The 15,726-nt window shown below is 40.4% G+C and overlaps 1 long non-coding RNA gene across 1 annotated transcript in view; it reads right to left on the bottom strand.

Annotated features, from left to right (window-relative positions):
* Positions 1-15,726, bottom strand: part of LOC309532446 — a 67,590-nt gene that overhangs the window by 20,154 nt on the left and 31,710 nt on the right. Inside the window, exon 4 of the long non-coding RNA XR_014219857.1 lies at positions 6,147-6,390. This is a non-coding gene — a long non-coding RNA (uncharacterized lncRNA). The remainder of the gene's footprint in view (positions 1-6,146; positions 6,391-15,726) is intronic.

The following is a 15,726-nucleotide window of genomic DNA, read 5'->3' as shown; positions in this document are numbered from 1 at the left end:
AGCATTACCAACAAAGGGATATTACTGCTCTTCAACTAATGCTTTGAGGGCATCTCATGCATTAACTAGTTATAATCCTTCCAAAAACCCTGCAAGGCGGGGATGGGGAATGTTCTAACCCTCTGGATATTGTTGGACTCCACCTCCCACCAGCCCCAGACAGCACAGCCAATGGTCAGGGATGATAGGAACTGTAGTCTAACAACATTTGGAGAGCTGCAGATTCCCCCTCCCTGCTGTAAGGACAGTCATTTTTATTATCTCCCACCCATAGAGACTCTTGAAGAAAGTAAAAATCAGCTCAGTATCTGCTTTAAGTCTGGTTGGTGTCACTGCCCTTTGCTATTAGACTAGGGTGGACTATGAATCTCAATAAAAGGAACTGTGCATCATGGAACCAGCTGAAAAGAATCAAAAGGCTGTCTAATCTAACCTGCTGCTTTAAGAGTAGACTAGAAAATCCTTCTAGTCCACAATGTGGCCTAAGCAGAGAGCGAAAGCATTGCAGGAAGGCTCTTGTAGAGCAAATAGCTGAGAATGAGTTCTGCGAAGGAGCCAAGCTACACACTGAAAGTTGTTCCAGTTAAAGATGCCACAACACTAACCTCAATAATTTAGAAGATGTGATTGCCTGTGACAGGAACATTTTTCTCCCAGATGATTGCATAGTGGTTTAAATAAATTTAGATGAGGGGAAATGTTCTATCATGTCCCTCCTTCACCCAAACCTCAAACTAGTTTGGAGACAGGAGAGGAAGAGGCCGCTTTACACCAGATCAGACTCCCCGCTTCCCCATCTGATCCACTATTGTCTGCTTTGTGTTTCCCTGCTCCTTCAGAGCCTTGTAGTCTCCAGAGCCTTTCCCACAATCTGCTACCAGCTCCATTTTACCTGGAGATACCGTGGAGTGGGACTGGCACTGTTATGTACTGAAGTTCTCACCCTGGGCCAGCAGGGGGATACTGTAGATAGTTATGCAAATGAAGGATCGAAAGTGACGTTCAGTGATTGGATAGTTCTAGAAAGTTGCAACAGTTACGTTGTTCTGGAGCTCTATATAAGCAGGCTGACCGAGCCCTTCAGTTCAGTTCAGTTCTGTCCTGGCCTGTGAATAAACAAGAGCTGTTTGAAGAATCACTGTGTCGTCTGATATGTTCACCCACAACTTAACAGGCGCCTTCTGCAAGCATTTATGTGCTCTACCACTGAGCTTTGATCCACCCCTAAAAGGACCGACTTTTAGATGTAGCTTCATTTTGGCTCAGTTCGCTTGGGTAGCCATACACAACGCAGAGGGGTCAACTCAAGAACAAATCCAGACTCAATCCAGACATTCAGGATAATCTATATCTCACATATTTCAGTGGGAAAATTAAAGATGTGCTTAACTCTCCCCCACTGAAATTGAAGGGTTCCTGTGGATGAGGTCGAGGCTTCCTATTGCAGATGTGGAAGTCCGTTCCTCATCTAACTAACATTACTTCTGAATACTTTAGTGTTTGCATTAAGCAAGCAAGTGGACAGTATGGAAGGAAACTTTTATTTAGCAAATGGGGGATCTTTGATGCCATTAAATGTTTTTTTTCTTATTCAAAAGCACTCAGAAGATGATAGATAAGTGGATTGGCTGATGTATAAATCAAAGGTGAATAAACTGCTGAACTGCAGGCCCTCCTAAACTGTACTACTAATTATAATTTAGCAATCATGCCTCAACAACAACATCTCTTGGACTCCAGCAACCACAGTTCTGAAATTATTACACACAAGTACAGTATCCCTGCTGAAATCAAATGAATCACACAATGAGTAGATTGAGAATTGCAGCTACAGATATCAGGTGCATATTCATATAAGATATACATTATCAAGTGTGGGAACAACTAATATTTTTGCCACGTGACTAGGTGGAGCATCACAATGATGAGCAATTTAGTTCTGTGGTATTAGTATAGCTATAACATTCTTTTGCGCAATATGTGGCGATAAACACACACACACACACACACACACATATTTGTTAAGGTTTCAGTTTGTTTTAAGTGTATTTGTTGCTTTTGTGTTTTGAACTGTTTTTAATTATCTTCTGTGTCACCTTGACACAGTGGCAGCGGCGAGGATCCAAATCGCACAAAAATGGAAAACCCCTGATTTACCCACGATCGGAGAGTGGCAAATGAGGCTATACCAATATATTGAACTAGCGAGACTAACCCAAAAAATAAGACAAAATAACACAGTTAAACTTAAAGAAGAATGGAATAAATATCTAATTTATTTTGAGAGTAGCCAGGGAATAAATAATTTATCAATAGACGATAATTAAAATCATCGATGTATAATGTTTTAGCAATACTGCAGAATTAATGTATGATTATGTAACTCCAAAACCGAGTCGGACGGAAGTTTTGTTATCTGTATTATTGTATGTTTCTTTTTTCTTTCTTATTTTCTGTTTTTCCTCTTTCCTTTCTTTTTTTGTTATTCTTTTCTAGGACGGAATTCTTTTTCGTGTGTATATATTTGAATAATGATGTAAAGTGTGTATCTTTCTTAAATAAAAATTTTAAAAAAAAGAAAGTGATTTAGTAAGTCACTAATACAAATAATAATATACTACTTTGCATCACAAAAGCTCACAAAGGGGTTTACAAAGTGAAAGCAAAAAATAATAATATGCAAAACAATACCAAAAAAATTACCTGCACTATGGAAAACATCAAAACAATAAATATCAAACTCCATGACGTAGAATTGCATTCAATGCACTGATGCTCAGAGCTCACCCATATTTCCGTTTGCCCCTCCCCTTTCCTCTGGCAGGTTCCTAGAGCCCATCCACCTCCTCCCCAAAGCTGGGAAAATGCTAACTAGGCTTTGGGAAGGAGGCGGGAAGACTCTGGGAAGTAAAACGCCTCCCTTACCAGGCTTTGGGAAGACAGTATAAAGGCTGAGGGAGGCATTAAATTAAATGTTGCCAGGGGACACCCAAAAAGGCCTTGAGGGCTACATGTGGCCCTCGGACCATGTGTTGAACCACTCTGTTCTAGGAACCACCAGTGAGAGGCGAGTGCAGGGTAGGGACTAAAGATGGACAAACAACCTGAGAAGGAGCAGCATGTATCAGAGCTACCACTCCACCCCAACACCTCATACACCCCATAATATGAAAAAAAATGTATATGGTTGTGATATATAACAGTACATCCCATTCGTACTCAGAAATAAGTCCCATTGAGTTCAATGAAGTTTACCAAGAGGTCAATGGGTATAGGATCACTATAATATTTTACTATGCCTACCAAACACAACTATTAGTAGGTATTCATCAGTAGCCAAGAAATACATTTCCAAGGGAGTTTTTTAATACAAATTATTGTGTTCACCATTTTGACTGGCAAATATCTATAATAAAATTATGTTTCAAATTCATAACAGACCAGCACATTTTCCATAGTGCATTTCTTCAGGGTAATGAAGTCTTTACTGCTAGTGACCTTATGACAGCACATAGACTCCTAATTCTTTCCTAAAGAATTAGAGAGAAAATGCCTGGATTTTCTGTGTTAATTATGATGTGTAGATTAGTTCCAGAGCACAAATTTGTATGGATATGGATGTATAAATGTACATACGTGGTAACCTTCAGGGCATGGTGTAAAACTCATATAATTATATAAACTGTTTCAAAATTGGGAGCTACATGATTATAGGGGCAGTTAAAGGCTGGAAATGAATGGTTTTTAAAGAAACTAATTTGCATTGGTTTACTGTGGAGTGGAAATATGGTACTATTATTTAATATGAAGAAAATATTTATTTTTTTTAAGTATGTGTAAGCTATGACTTCATCTAAAAGTATATATCAGTATGGGATATATCAAACTTTAAAATCCACAATGGAATATGTGATATTTATTTGATACTTTCTATTACAGCCCATGTTGATTATGCTTAAAAACAGACTTACATAGTCAAATATGTCATGTTTCGCAAGAGAGAGATAAAGAGAAGCAAGTCATGATTCAGCCAAGGTTTCGCACTTTTAAAACCTGTTTCTTTTCAATTGGTGAGTTAATAATTATCCTGAATAATTGTTTGTTTTACTAAATTTACATAATTGCCTCATATATAAAGGTTTTTCAAAATGAAAGTTTATATTTTCAGAAAAAAATGTATTGCCATCGATAATTAAAAATTGTTCAGAAACACCAATTCTATTCCAAATATCTTGTTTCTTCTTAAAATATGAGCTAAAATAATCTATGTGGTTTCTTTTAAAACAAACAAACAAACCCTTCTAAATATCTAAAATAGCAAGATTAAAATAATTTACTACCTTTGTCTTTTTAGTTGACTTTCCCTAGCATCTTTCTATTCTGTCTCAAAACACGTTATATTAAGCACGCATTTTGAAAAGCAGTTGTCTATAGTTCTTTGTAATATAATACATTTTAAGAAAACCAGCTCTTACTTCAGAGCTGGGATGGGGAACTTGCGTATGCCCAGATGATGTCAGGTTTAGCGCTTCTCCCACACAAGACACGAACGCTGGCAGTTTAAGTAGCTGAGGTTTATTTCTCAATAATAGGCTTACAGCAGTCCAAGCTCCCACAACTCATCCTTCACCGTCAGAGTCAGTTGACTCAACTGGCTTCTGACCCCTCCCAAGGCCAGATTTACACCACGTCCTCCCCCGCCTCCTGCTGGCCCACCTCTGCTCTAATCAGCCGATTCCTCTTCCTCTGGAGATTCCTCTCTGCTGAGCGTGTCCCTGACAAATGCTATTGAACTCCAGATGTTGTATAGCCAATTGTTGGGGATTTGGGGAGTTGTAGTCTAGCAACATCTGGATGACCACAGGTTCCCCAACCCTGATTTAGATGCGTTACATAAAAATGCTTTTTAAGGCAATACAAGCGTCCCCCCCCACCTTCGCAGGGGTTACTTTCCGGGCCCCTGAGCACATAAGTGAAATTGCGAAATGTGGGGAGCACCCTCTCTGCCACTTTGTCTTCAATCCATACTCAAAATACTGTATCCAAAAGATATCCACAACTAGAATTGAAGCTCTGGCGGTAGGCTTGAGGACATGCGGAAAAGTAGCTGCTGCTGCGCTACCCTGCACATCAGCTGCTAGGTGGGGAGGCTGAGCAGCATAAGCAAAGCTCCATTGGACCGTCTGTCTCTTCCAGGCTTCCTCTGCCCTCACTGATGTCCTCGGGCTCGGGGGGGGGGTCCTCCTCACGAGCCACAAGGACTCTCCAGCTCTCTCCCACCATTTCAGGGTTTGAATTGAATTGCCATACTTTCCGTGTATAACATACCCCCATGTATAAGACACCCCCTAGTTTGGAGGACTAAAATTTTAGAAAATGGGGGGAGATTGCCCAGAGTTGTTCAGCTTTGGGGGGGGGGGTTTGCTGAATATCACTCACCCGCCTGGCCAACGCTAACACTCCTCCTAACGTCTGTCCCCTCACTGGTAGAAGCAGCCAATTGACGCAGCGACACCCAATCAACGCCACTCCTTGCCGCTGACCCCAATAACACGCTGCAGACCATCTCCAGCTCACGAAATCAACCAATCCCAAGTCCCCCCCTAGGCACTACCCATGTATAAGACCACCCCATTTTAAACATAATTTTTCAGGAAAAAAACCATCGTCTTATACATGGAAAAGTATGGTATTTATTTCCTAGTGTCACGTGTACACGTGGCTGCGTGCGAGTTGATTGCTCAAAGGGGGAGGGGTGCCTGTACATAAAATTGCCACAGTCCATAGGTATCTTGAAGTTTCTTGAGAAAGATGTCTGTTTGATTCATTTCTGCTCAAAGCAGCTTCTATCCAGATTGCAAATGTAAACCATGGTTAAACTGAGGCATGTACACTTGAGACCGTCGTTGCGCATGCACAGGTTGACAGCTTCACTGAATAGGAAGTGTGCCGTCTGGGTATTGGCGTTTCATTAACTTGACTCACAAAGCTCTCATAAGAGCTTTGTGCTCTGTTGCAACTAGCCATGCCTGCTTTTAATGTCTTTATCATCTGCGCAGGGGCTAGACCAGTGCCTGGAGGCAATCGTAGGCTGGATGCAGTAGCAATGCATGTAACAGGCTGGTGCTGGCAGTGCTACAGCTTACCTGGACAGGGCTAGGCCAGGACAACGGCAAGGTCAGTGTTCTATGGTCTTCCAGTAGCGGTGCTGGGCTGGTAGCTGGTGTCGGGAGGATGGTGCAGCAAGTCAGGCCCACGGCAGTAACTGTTATTGGCTGAATAAACTGGATAAACTGAAGTTGAATTCTGAAAAGATGGAGGCTTTGTGGGTTACTGGTTCTCGAGTCAAGTTGCTAGGTTGACAACCTATCCTGGATGGTTGCTATTCTCCTAAAAAAGAAGGTATGTAATCTAAACCAGTGGTGATGGTGCATACAATTAGAGTTTTTCAATCACTGGACTACAGTCTTTTTGAATAAAACACAGAGTTGTAATATACTGGGAAGTATAAAAATGAGGACAACCTCACAGACCCAAATTATATCTCAAGTTAGGTCTCTATTATTTTACTTGAATCAATATGCCATATGATAACATTTCCCCTCCTAATCTAGCAATGGTAATTGAATTGCGAACTGCATATTTAAACGGGCGCTGCACATGTGATGTTGATTCACAACTAGATGTGCAGACTCACTTCATGCTATCAGCTCTTAATAGCTGGTAGGGCTAATGAAGAATAAATATTCCCCAGTGCAATGCTCATTGCTAACCTAAATTGATTTAAATTAAATAAGCATGTCTAAGCTTGATGACATTGAGTTGTTTAATATATATTTTAATATATTTTACAAAAACTCAGGATCATGAATGTGGTCACGGAGATAAATCCTGCCAACATTAGCAAATTGTCTTGATTTGATGGTTGAAAGCAGTCCTTTGCAGATTTTGATTTTAATTCCCACTATTCCATGCTTGACTCTGCTTAGCTGTCATTGAATGCCCCAGTTCATTCATATGCTTTCAACCCTTTGCAATGAATTCTGGTAGCCACAGGACAGACCTCATCTGCCTCCTCCCACCTATAGAATGGGGTTCTGCTTGCCTTGCCCTACATTTCAGCAATGTCTGATCAAGTTGTTATCTAAAGGACAAAATTGATTCTATGGGGTATATGATACATGGACCATACCTTGGGTCTGATGTGCAACAGCAAAGGAAATCTGAGGCATCTCTTACTCTTTGGTGAAACTTCACATCCTTGAAGTGTTATTAACACATTGGGTCATATCCCTTAGGTAAATTATTAATAGTAATAATGTTATTTTTGTTAAAATTGACATTTCCTTTCATCTCAGCCCATTTACCTTAGTAGCAACCACCACACACACTCACACAAAGGGAAGTTGCATTTCCCCATTTCCCCTCTCATCACTCCACATGTGCGCTTTGGGGAATGTACAGTAATCTGCAAAAAAGCTTTCATGCTCTCAGACTTACCAAAGCATGCAATATTAATTGGGATTATTAATTGTATTTACTGCGCTGGCAAAGTCTAACCTCGTTAAAGGCCAGTGGAAAGACATGGGATGAGATCTGTCATTTGGAACATCCCGCCTGCTGCCTCCTCTCTTAAATCAAAGAGGGAGAGGGAGAGAAATCCCCTCAATTTCATTAATCAGCCGTTTTCTTACAAGGTTTTGCCTTTTGTTTTGCTGCACTTCACAAGGAGAAGGTGTGTTTTCCGGGCTGCTTTGAGATCTTGGCAGTTAATGGAGCTCTTTTGATTTTTAAATAAGACTTATTCCTCCGAGTGTACAGTATAAACCTAGCAGGCAAGGGATTGCGCCTTTAAGTTCATCACTTTCCCCCCAGTGCTCTAAGTGGAAGGATTGGACTGAAACTTTAAACATTTCTAGCCATACCTAGGATATGTATAATTTATAAGCCACACACCGTTTGCTGTCAAATAGGCGATTGATCTGACTCGGATCTCGTTAATTATCCTCCACATACATTATACGTTAACAGATCTTCAGTATACTGTGTATCAATATTAATAAGATTATAAAACACTATTGATAATTAGGAAGAGAAATAGACCAGGCCTTTGATTCACTCTGTTACTAACGCCCCTGCATCTCTAGATTAAAAAGGGACCACTTTTCATTTAATAATACCAGATCAGTACATCCATCTTCTAAAATGCTTTATTAAGAGAAAGCCAAGATTTGCATCCTTGTGCAAAGGGCTATTTGAAATTGATTACGGAGGTATCATTGATGTGTGAGAAATTTGTTTCTGAGCCTCATCTAAAGGGGGGTCTTAATAGGGTGGGAGGGATTTAAGGTGGAGCACTATACACTTTGATCTTTGATCTGCAAATTTCTACCCCCCCCTCCCCCGCTCCCTCTGTCAAGCTGTATTTGGAGAGCCATATTGTCTTGTTTGGGAGGAAATTAAATAGGACATCATCTTCCACACTTTAAAAATAAGACAACATCTGTTTTATTGCATCTCAAAGGAGGAGAATGGCAAATGAAAAAGCAGAAAGAAAGAAAAATATTAATATATGGTATCTACATATTCGGTAGCATTTAATAAGATTTTTTTTCTTACTCCCTGGCCCTTTCTGCATGTCGCCTGGAATCCGTAGTTAATATGACCTGGCATTCCTATTTTCAAAAGACATCAATTTATTAACTTCAAACAGAAATCTTGCCACTAACTAGAACCCTTGGAAATGTTTCGCATATAAATTAAAACATGTGCATGTTGCTATTCCTAAAATTTCATTACGAAGGGGAAAACATACTCTAACAGACTCAGGGGAACTTAAAATTTGGGATTTTAATTTCAGGTTTGTGCAGTCTATATGCAAACAAAATCAGGTATGCAGATAATAAAATCAATACTGATAGACTAATTGATTAGGAGACAGAGGCCACATATTGAGAGCCATCAGTACTATGGCTTGGATCATCTTCCTGGCAGTATATTCTCAGGCTCTGAAGAGGTTCTGCCCATCCAGACTAGCTATTGGGACTTCCTAGATCAAAACAGCTATGATTGGTTTCCTGTTTGGGCTGGGCCTTTACTCCTAGCTTGGTCTGTGGCACTGAGTCTATGTCTCCTCGCATCCCTGATTCCTGGCACACCTCTGGCACTGCTGTTGATGGGCACCAGACTGCTATGCAGGATTTAAAAACAGCATAGACAGGCATAGCCTTTGCCAACCTCATGCCATCCAGATTCTATGGACAATTACTAGACCATTGGTCCTACTGCCTGGAGTTGATGAGAGCTGCTGTCCAAAGCATATGGAGGGCACCAGACTGGCAAATTCTGGACTAACTGAACCAGTATGAGGAGCAGGCTTGATTCTTGATAGGTGGGATTACCAGAGGCAGAGGGTCCCCACCCAAATAGGATGTCTGGCTGTCAGTCAGTCCTAAGCAGAAAAGGAAAGTATGGAACTTGGAGATGATTAAGAGACACCAGTAAAGCTTGCTGAACTTGAACCTAGATATGAACAACCTAGATGGCTCTTAATGCTCATCTTAAAGAAAAAGCAAGCATTGCCGATTCCAAACTGCTCCAGAACAGATTAAAATGTTGTATTTGAAGCGTAAATGAAATAAACACATCCTGATTATTTTTCATGAAGAGAAAACAAGAAGACACTTAAAAAAAGGTTATTCCCCAAAGGTTTTCCAGGTTATGGTTTAATGCAGTAGGTTGACATGCAAACTCGATCTCACCCTTGATATATGCTGTCCAACGTTGCTCTCTGTAGAATGGCAACTGGCAGAAATTGTAATGGTTAAAAGAGAGACAGTTTGTATCACAACCAGGGCTGTAGCCCTCATTCCCCAGAGCTTCACTTGCTTTGATCCTCTGGAGAGCATTGTGAGAGAAATTGTGAACCTCCTGTTTCTGCCTGTCTTCTTTTTACACCACACTGGTTTCGCAAGGAAATAGAGGGTTTTAACATTTTGCCAAGCCTTCACCAGGAATTAAACCTTCTTCATTAATCCAGTCTCCGATAACTGCTGGTTAAAAGCTGCAATAAATATTTCATACTTGATTGTGTTGCGTTCCTTGCTGTGTTTATTAAATGGAGGTTTCTCATAATTCCAGTTATTCATTTTAATAGGTCAGGACTTGGCTGTGATTTAAACAGACCACTGAGGAAATAGCCGTGGTTAAACATTGTAACAATATGGATTATTAATTTAATTGGCCAGCTATTACTTGTTTTGACTCTGTGCTAACATATTTAGCTCAGTCTCTGGTGGCCTATAAACCACAAAGGTCATGACTCCAACATTCACAAGAACGGGAAAAAGAGAATCAGGACTGAGATTATGAGGGAAAATAGAGGAACTGTGTGGGGAAGCAAGAGTGGGAAAGGCTAAGGGCTTGCTGGAGGCAGTGCAGGGCAAAAGGGGATTTATTTAGTAGCTTAGCAATAGAATATCCCTCTAAACCATCGTCCGAACTGGCAGCTGCTTTCAGTCAGTATCTCTCAAAGGTGATTTCAGGCAGGGTTTTTTAAATCTTTAGATATAATGATGTTAACCCCACACATTTAATAACACCTTTTCTTTATTTCTTGCTTTTCTCTCTGATGATGCTAAAAGATAATATACCATGCAAAATATCCCTTCATCAAGTGCATTATTTGTAGGTGAACAAAGAAGTCGGTCCTCATCATTCTATTCCCCACCTCCTTGCAGCACCTTTGTTGAAACCACTTCGGGATGCTAGTTAGATACAGTGGGGTGAAAAGGGTACCTTCCAAAGGGCATGCTGGTGGAAGCAATCAAAATAAGAGGTACAACATGGAAAATTGTAAGGTTTTTTAAAAATCTCCTGAGCACAACAGAAGCAAGCCAAACCGCTCTGCATGAAAGAAGCCAGGGTTTTGTTCTCAATGCTGCTGCTGTTGCTTTTCTTTAATGCAAAACCCACCCACTGCCACTAGGTGAAATTGCCTCACCAAACAGAAGCAAAATATGACCTTGGCAGCTATGCAGCCACATTTAGATGATGGGAAGAAGAGCCCTGCTGGATCATACCAGGAGCTCATGTAGTTCTGTTTCTCACAACGCCCCACCAGACACTTGTGGGAAGCCCTCAACCAGGGCAAGAGCACTCACTGGTTCACAATCTCCAGCAAACAGTTCTCAGAAGTATGCCATCAAGACTGTGCAATTCAAGTGGGTTTGGTACTCCTGTGCAACAAACCTACTTCCAGCAAACAAACAAACATACAGGACTTTTTGCAGTTAGTAAAGTAATGGGGAAAGGCAGTGGAAATTGTGGAATAACACTTGCTTGACACAAATTGGGTCAAATAAACAGCAAACACTGTATAACCACACCACAAACATTTGTGCAAACAAATCAAGTTGCGTCCCACCAAAATGGGTCACGTGGAAAAGGCCTCTGTGGAACTTTGCCATCTGAAATGGGGCATGAACACTGGAATCCTTAGACCTGGAGATGAAAACTTCAAACAGCCCCAGTCATAAGCAGTCAACAGCAAAATGAGAATTCCTTGCCTCTTTCTACCTACCAGATTCTCTTCTATAGCCTTCAACTGCTGTCCCTCATAACTGTGCCTTGTGCTAGCACAGAACTCATTCCACAGACACTAGCTTCTGCTTACCTTTAACTGACCACAGTACTTACATCATCCATTAATGTCAGAGTTAGGACCAAAACAGATGCTATGTTTGTTGCTGAAAACAAGCCTTCTCTTTGAGGGACAACTATGCCAGTTTTATTTAATGAAGTATTTGATAATGTGACCTCAACACTCTCCAACAGGGATCCTACAGCCATGCTTGAAGATGCAAACCTGGAATCTCCTCACTTTCTGAACCAAGCAGTGCTAGAGCAGACAAATAATGGATCATAAAAATTCCACACAATCTTCCCTGTTTACAACACTGGAAAGTATAACAGCCGTTATATTACGAGTGTTCAGATTCTCAGTTCACATTCCAGGTAGCTGCAGATGGGTTTGTGAAGACTCTTGATGGGATCCTGATCCACACCATAAGCATTTTCATGCAGTATGACATTAAGCAGTAACCAGAAAGCCTGTCCCTATGCACTTCAGTTTGCTGCCTAGAAAATAGGATGACACGTCACAAGATAACACCACACAATCATTTCCACTAATTAGATTCTCCATTTCGGTATATTCTGCTCATAAGGATTTTGCCTGTGAGGTTTTATATCCAAATTTAAACTGGTTTGATGCTGCTTCTGGGTGAAACACATTACAGCAAGGTTGAGATTCTACGCCCCTTACAATATGCTGCTTGATAGTAGAATGCATCATATTAGGCCTAACCTATATCTATTCAATAATAAAAAACATTACTCTACGGATGTGTTGCAAATCCTGGAAACCCTAACCTAAATCAACATCTGTCTGCACTCAGCCATTTTTTATATATGTAAACAAGCATTTATCCACTTTCCACAATATGAAAAAATATATATACAAGCAAATCTTATTCCAAACTCTCCAGTCTCATGAGATGCTTGTTTTAACAATTTAACCAATCCTATTTATAGGTCTCCTATTTTCCCTCTTCTCTGAAGATACAAAATACCAGGGAAAGGACCATGAAATTTCAGTACGTGGAAGAAGAAGATAAAAGAAGATAAAAATACAGAATACATGAAGAATGAGTGGGAGAAAATTGAGATCTAGGCATAGATGACCAAGTTTAATTGAACACAGAGAAGTATCTTGCAACTTGGAGGCTGGCAATGATGATCTTAAATCTGGATAAGAACACCTAACAGATGTGCATGGAGGCACTCACTGCTCATTAGTGTGTTGTGAAATCCCACCATAGATCTTATGTAAGTGCTGCTGGGACAGAATCCAGCAGAATATGACATGATTTACATCATCCACTCCCAGGAAGATTGGCCGTGTTATATGGCTGTGGTGGCCTATTTTGAAAGCCAAGCAGTAAACACACACACACACTGGGGACAATGTGGGTGATAGGCACTTGTGGAAAGATGTTTCAGTGTACACAAATGTAAGCAGTTCAGTTTAGAAAAGGAGTGGAGAACCTGTGGCCCACTAGAGACGCTGCTAGACTCCAATTCCCAGCAGACCCTGCCAGCATGGAGGCTGGATGGGAGCTGTAGTCCAACAACATGGAGGACCACAAGTCTTCCACCTGCTGATTTAGTACTTCCTTCATTCCTGATAATGTAAACAGTGGGACCTGCTAAAAAACATTGCAGTGTGGTGTGTTTGTGTTTAGGGTACCCGCAAACCAGCCATACTGTCTTCTAGGACATTCAATTCCATGCTCTTCCCCTATTTTTCCACACACACAACGATCAACTTGTGGCTCTGAGCATGCCCAGTCTTTATTGTGATATTTATTCTTCTAAAGTTTGTTCTTCTGCAAACCTTGGGGCTTCCTCAAGCCTCACAAAATTTCCCTCTTGTGCATATTGGCTACACTTGGAGAATTGAGTTTGCTATTAGTATATGATGATATTGATGAATTCTGTAGCAACAATAGGTACTACAGCTATACAAGTTTGAATACTGGAAATTTAAAAAACAACAACCTGGCATTCCCATAATTATTTCTGGTAAAATGGTTGACTAGCATGAAAAATATGTATTGGTGCTGGTATGCTGAAAATCAGTTATCCTTCAGAGTTATTACCTTGTTTAAATCTCAGTAATCTTTCCTGTTTACATTTTCTACAAATCTGTTAATAAAATACTAGTTTCTTGGTTGCTCTTAAGTTTTTTAAATTGATTTCTGGAAACTCTTCTTGGACTGCATATAGTCAATAATTAAACACACACACAATATAGACTCCAGTGCAAAAGATGTTATCCATATTCACACTCATAAGTCACTCTTACCTGCCTTTCATTTCTGAGGGTACATTTAACATTCACAGTCTTTTATATTACTAAGTGAAATCAGAACAAAATATGGTAATTAATCCATTGTGCATTCAAGGATTCAGGTTTGAGCAGCAGATGGGAAAAGTTGTGGATCATAACCCCATGCAATATTTGACAGAATATCAGTCAAATATAGTTCACACATCTTCATGTTTCTGTCAGTCCCTCTTATCTAAAGTTAATTTAAAGTGACAAGAACTACATTAGCACTTTTCAAAGGGTAATGCAAAACTTTAGAATATTCGCTTAGAATCAATGCCTATTCAGGCTCACTCAGTGGTCAGACTAGGACTATTCTGAGAGTAATTTATCCCCAACCCCCTTCATGCTAAATTCCTTGTATATTCAAATAATTCAAAGCATTCAAAGCCCAGATTAAAACAACATCATCATCATCAAATCAGGTGTAGTCTAAATGAGAATGTGCAAATTTACTTTTCAGATTATTTACACAAACACAAATAAAGAGGAAAGGCGAGGCTTTTCAAAGGCATAGTCAGCATTAGGATGAAAGTAAAAATAGCACCATTAGAGTGTCCTGAGGTTCCTTGGCAACTTCAGAATATATTATTTGATGACAGAAGCTAAGGGCCAGTTGGAGGCAGGCAGAGCCTGCTCTCGAGGTTTAGATTGGTGTTGGCTGCCTGAGTAATTGGTCTGCATGTATTTCTTTGGTCTGTTGTTCTTTTTAAAGCTTGAAACCAATCATTATCATAAAAAAAGCCTGCTGGGTCAGACCAAAGGCCTATCTAGTCCAGGATCTTGGTCTCATTGTGGACCACTGGAAGCCCCTGAGAAGCTCATGTTCCCCAACTACAGTGGTGCCTCGCAAGACGAAAGGAATCCGTTCCGCGAGTCTCTTCGTCTTGCGGTTTTTTCGTCTTGTGAAGCAAGCCCATTAGCGGATTAGCGCTATTAGCGGCTTAGCGGGCTTAGCGGAGCAGCTGATAAGCGGCTTAGCGGATCAGCTGATAAGCGGCTTAGCAGATCAGCTGTTAAGCGGCTTAGCGGATCAGCTGATAAGTGGCTTAGCGGATCAGCTGTTAAGCGGCTTAGCGGCTTGGGAAAAAGGGGTGGGGAGGAAAAAAAACCCACAGGAACTCGCAAGACATTTTCATCTTGCGAAGCAAGCCCATAGGAAATTCGTTTTGCGAAGCACCTCCAAAACGGAAAACCCTTTCGTCTAGCGGGTTTTCCGTCTTGCGAGGCATTCGTCTTGCGGGGCACCACTGTACTGGTATTCAGAAACATACTGTCTGCAATGCTGGAAGCATAACATAGTATGTACCCTGCCACAGTTGTCAGGATGAGAGAAATCACTATGTTCAGCCATTTGGATGTATGTGCTTGGGTGAGGAACCAATGGGATGAAATTACCACCTGCATAATCATTGGCATTGCCACCCACAGTGATTCTGTAAAGGGGATTTCAAAATCCCCATGTGTGGGTGTGCATCCTCTTTTTATATATAATTTTTTATTAGTTTTTCAACATATCATTTTCAACAATAATAAAATGTACTTTCACATCATACAATTTTTTTGACTTCCATCAATCACATCTGAAAATTTTCCAATCTATTCACTTAATTTACATTTCTTATTTTCACTATTACTTTTAAATCTCATAACTAATATCTCTTTTTTGCAATATTTCATATATTTCTCCTTACAAAACTTCTTGTAGTCCTACTAGCGTAATTTGTTGATTACAATTGCTCTTCAAATAACAAACTGTCCATCCTCAGCATTCA

This window comes from Podarcis vaucheri (genome assembly GCF_965113315.1).
Source record: "Podarcis vaucheri genome assembly, chromosome: 5".
Lineage (NCBI taxonomy): Eukaryota > Metazoa > Chordata > Lepidosauria > Squamata > Lacertidae > Podarcis > Podarcis vaucheri.
Note: the sequence above shows the minus strand (reverse complement) of the source record. Positions and strands in the feature narration are given on the sequence as shown.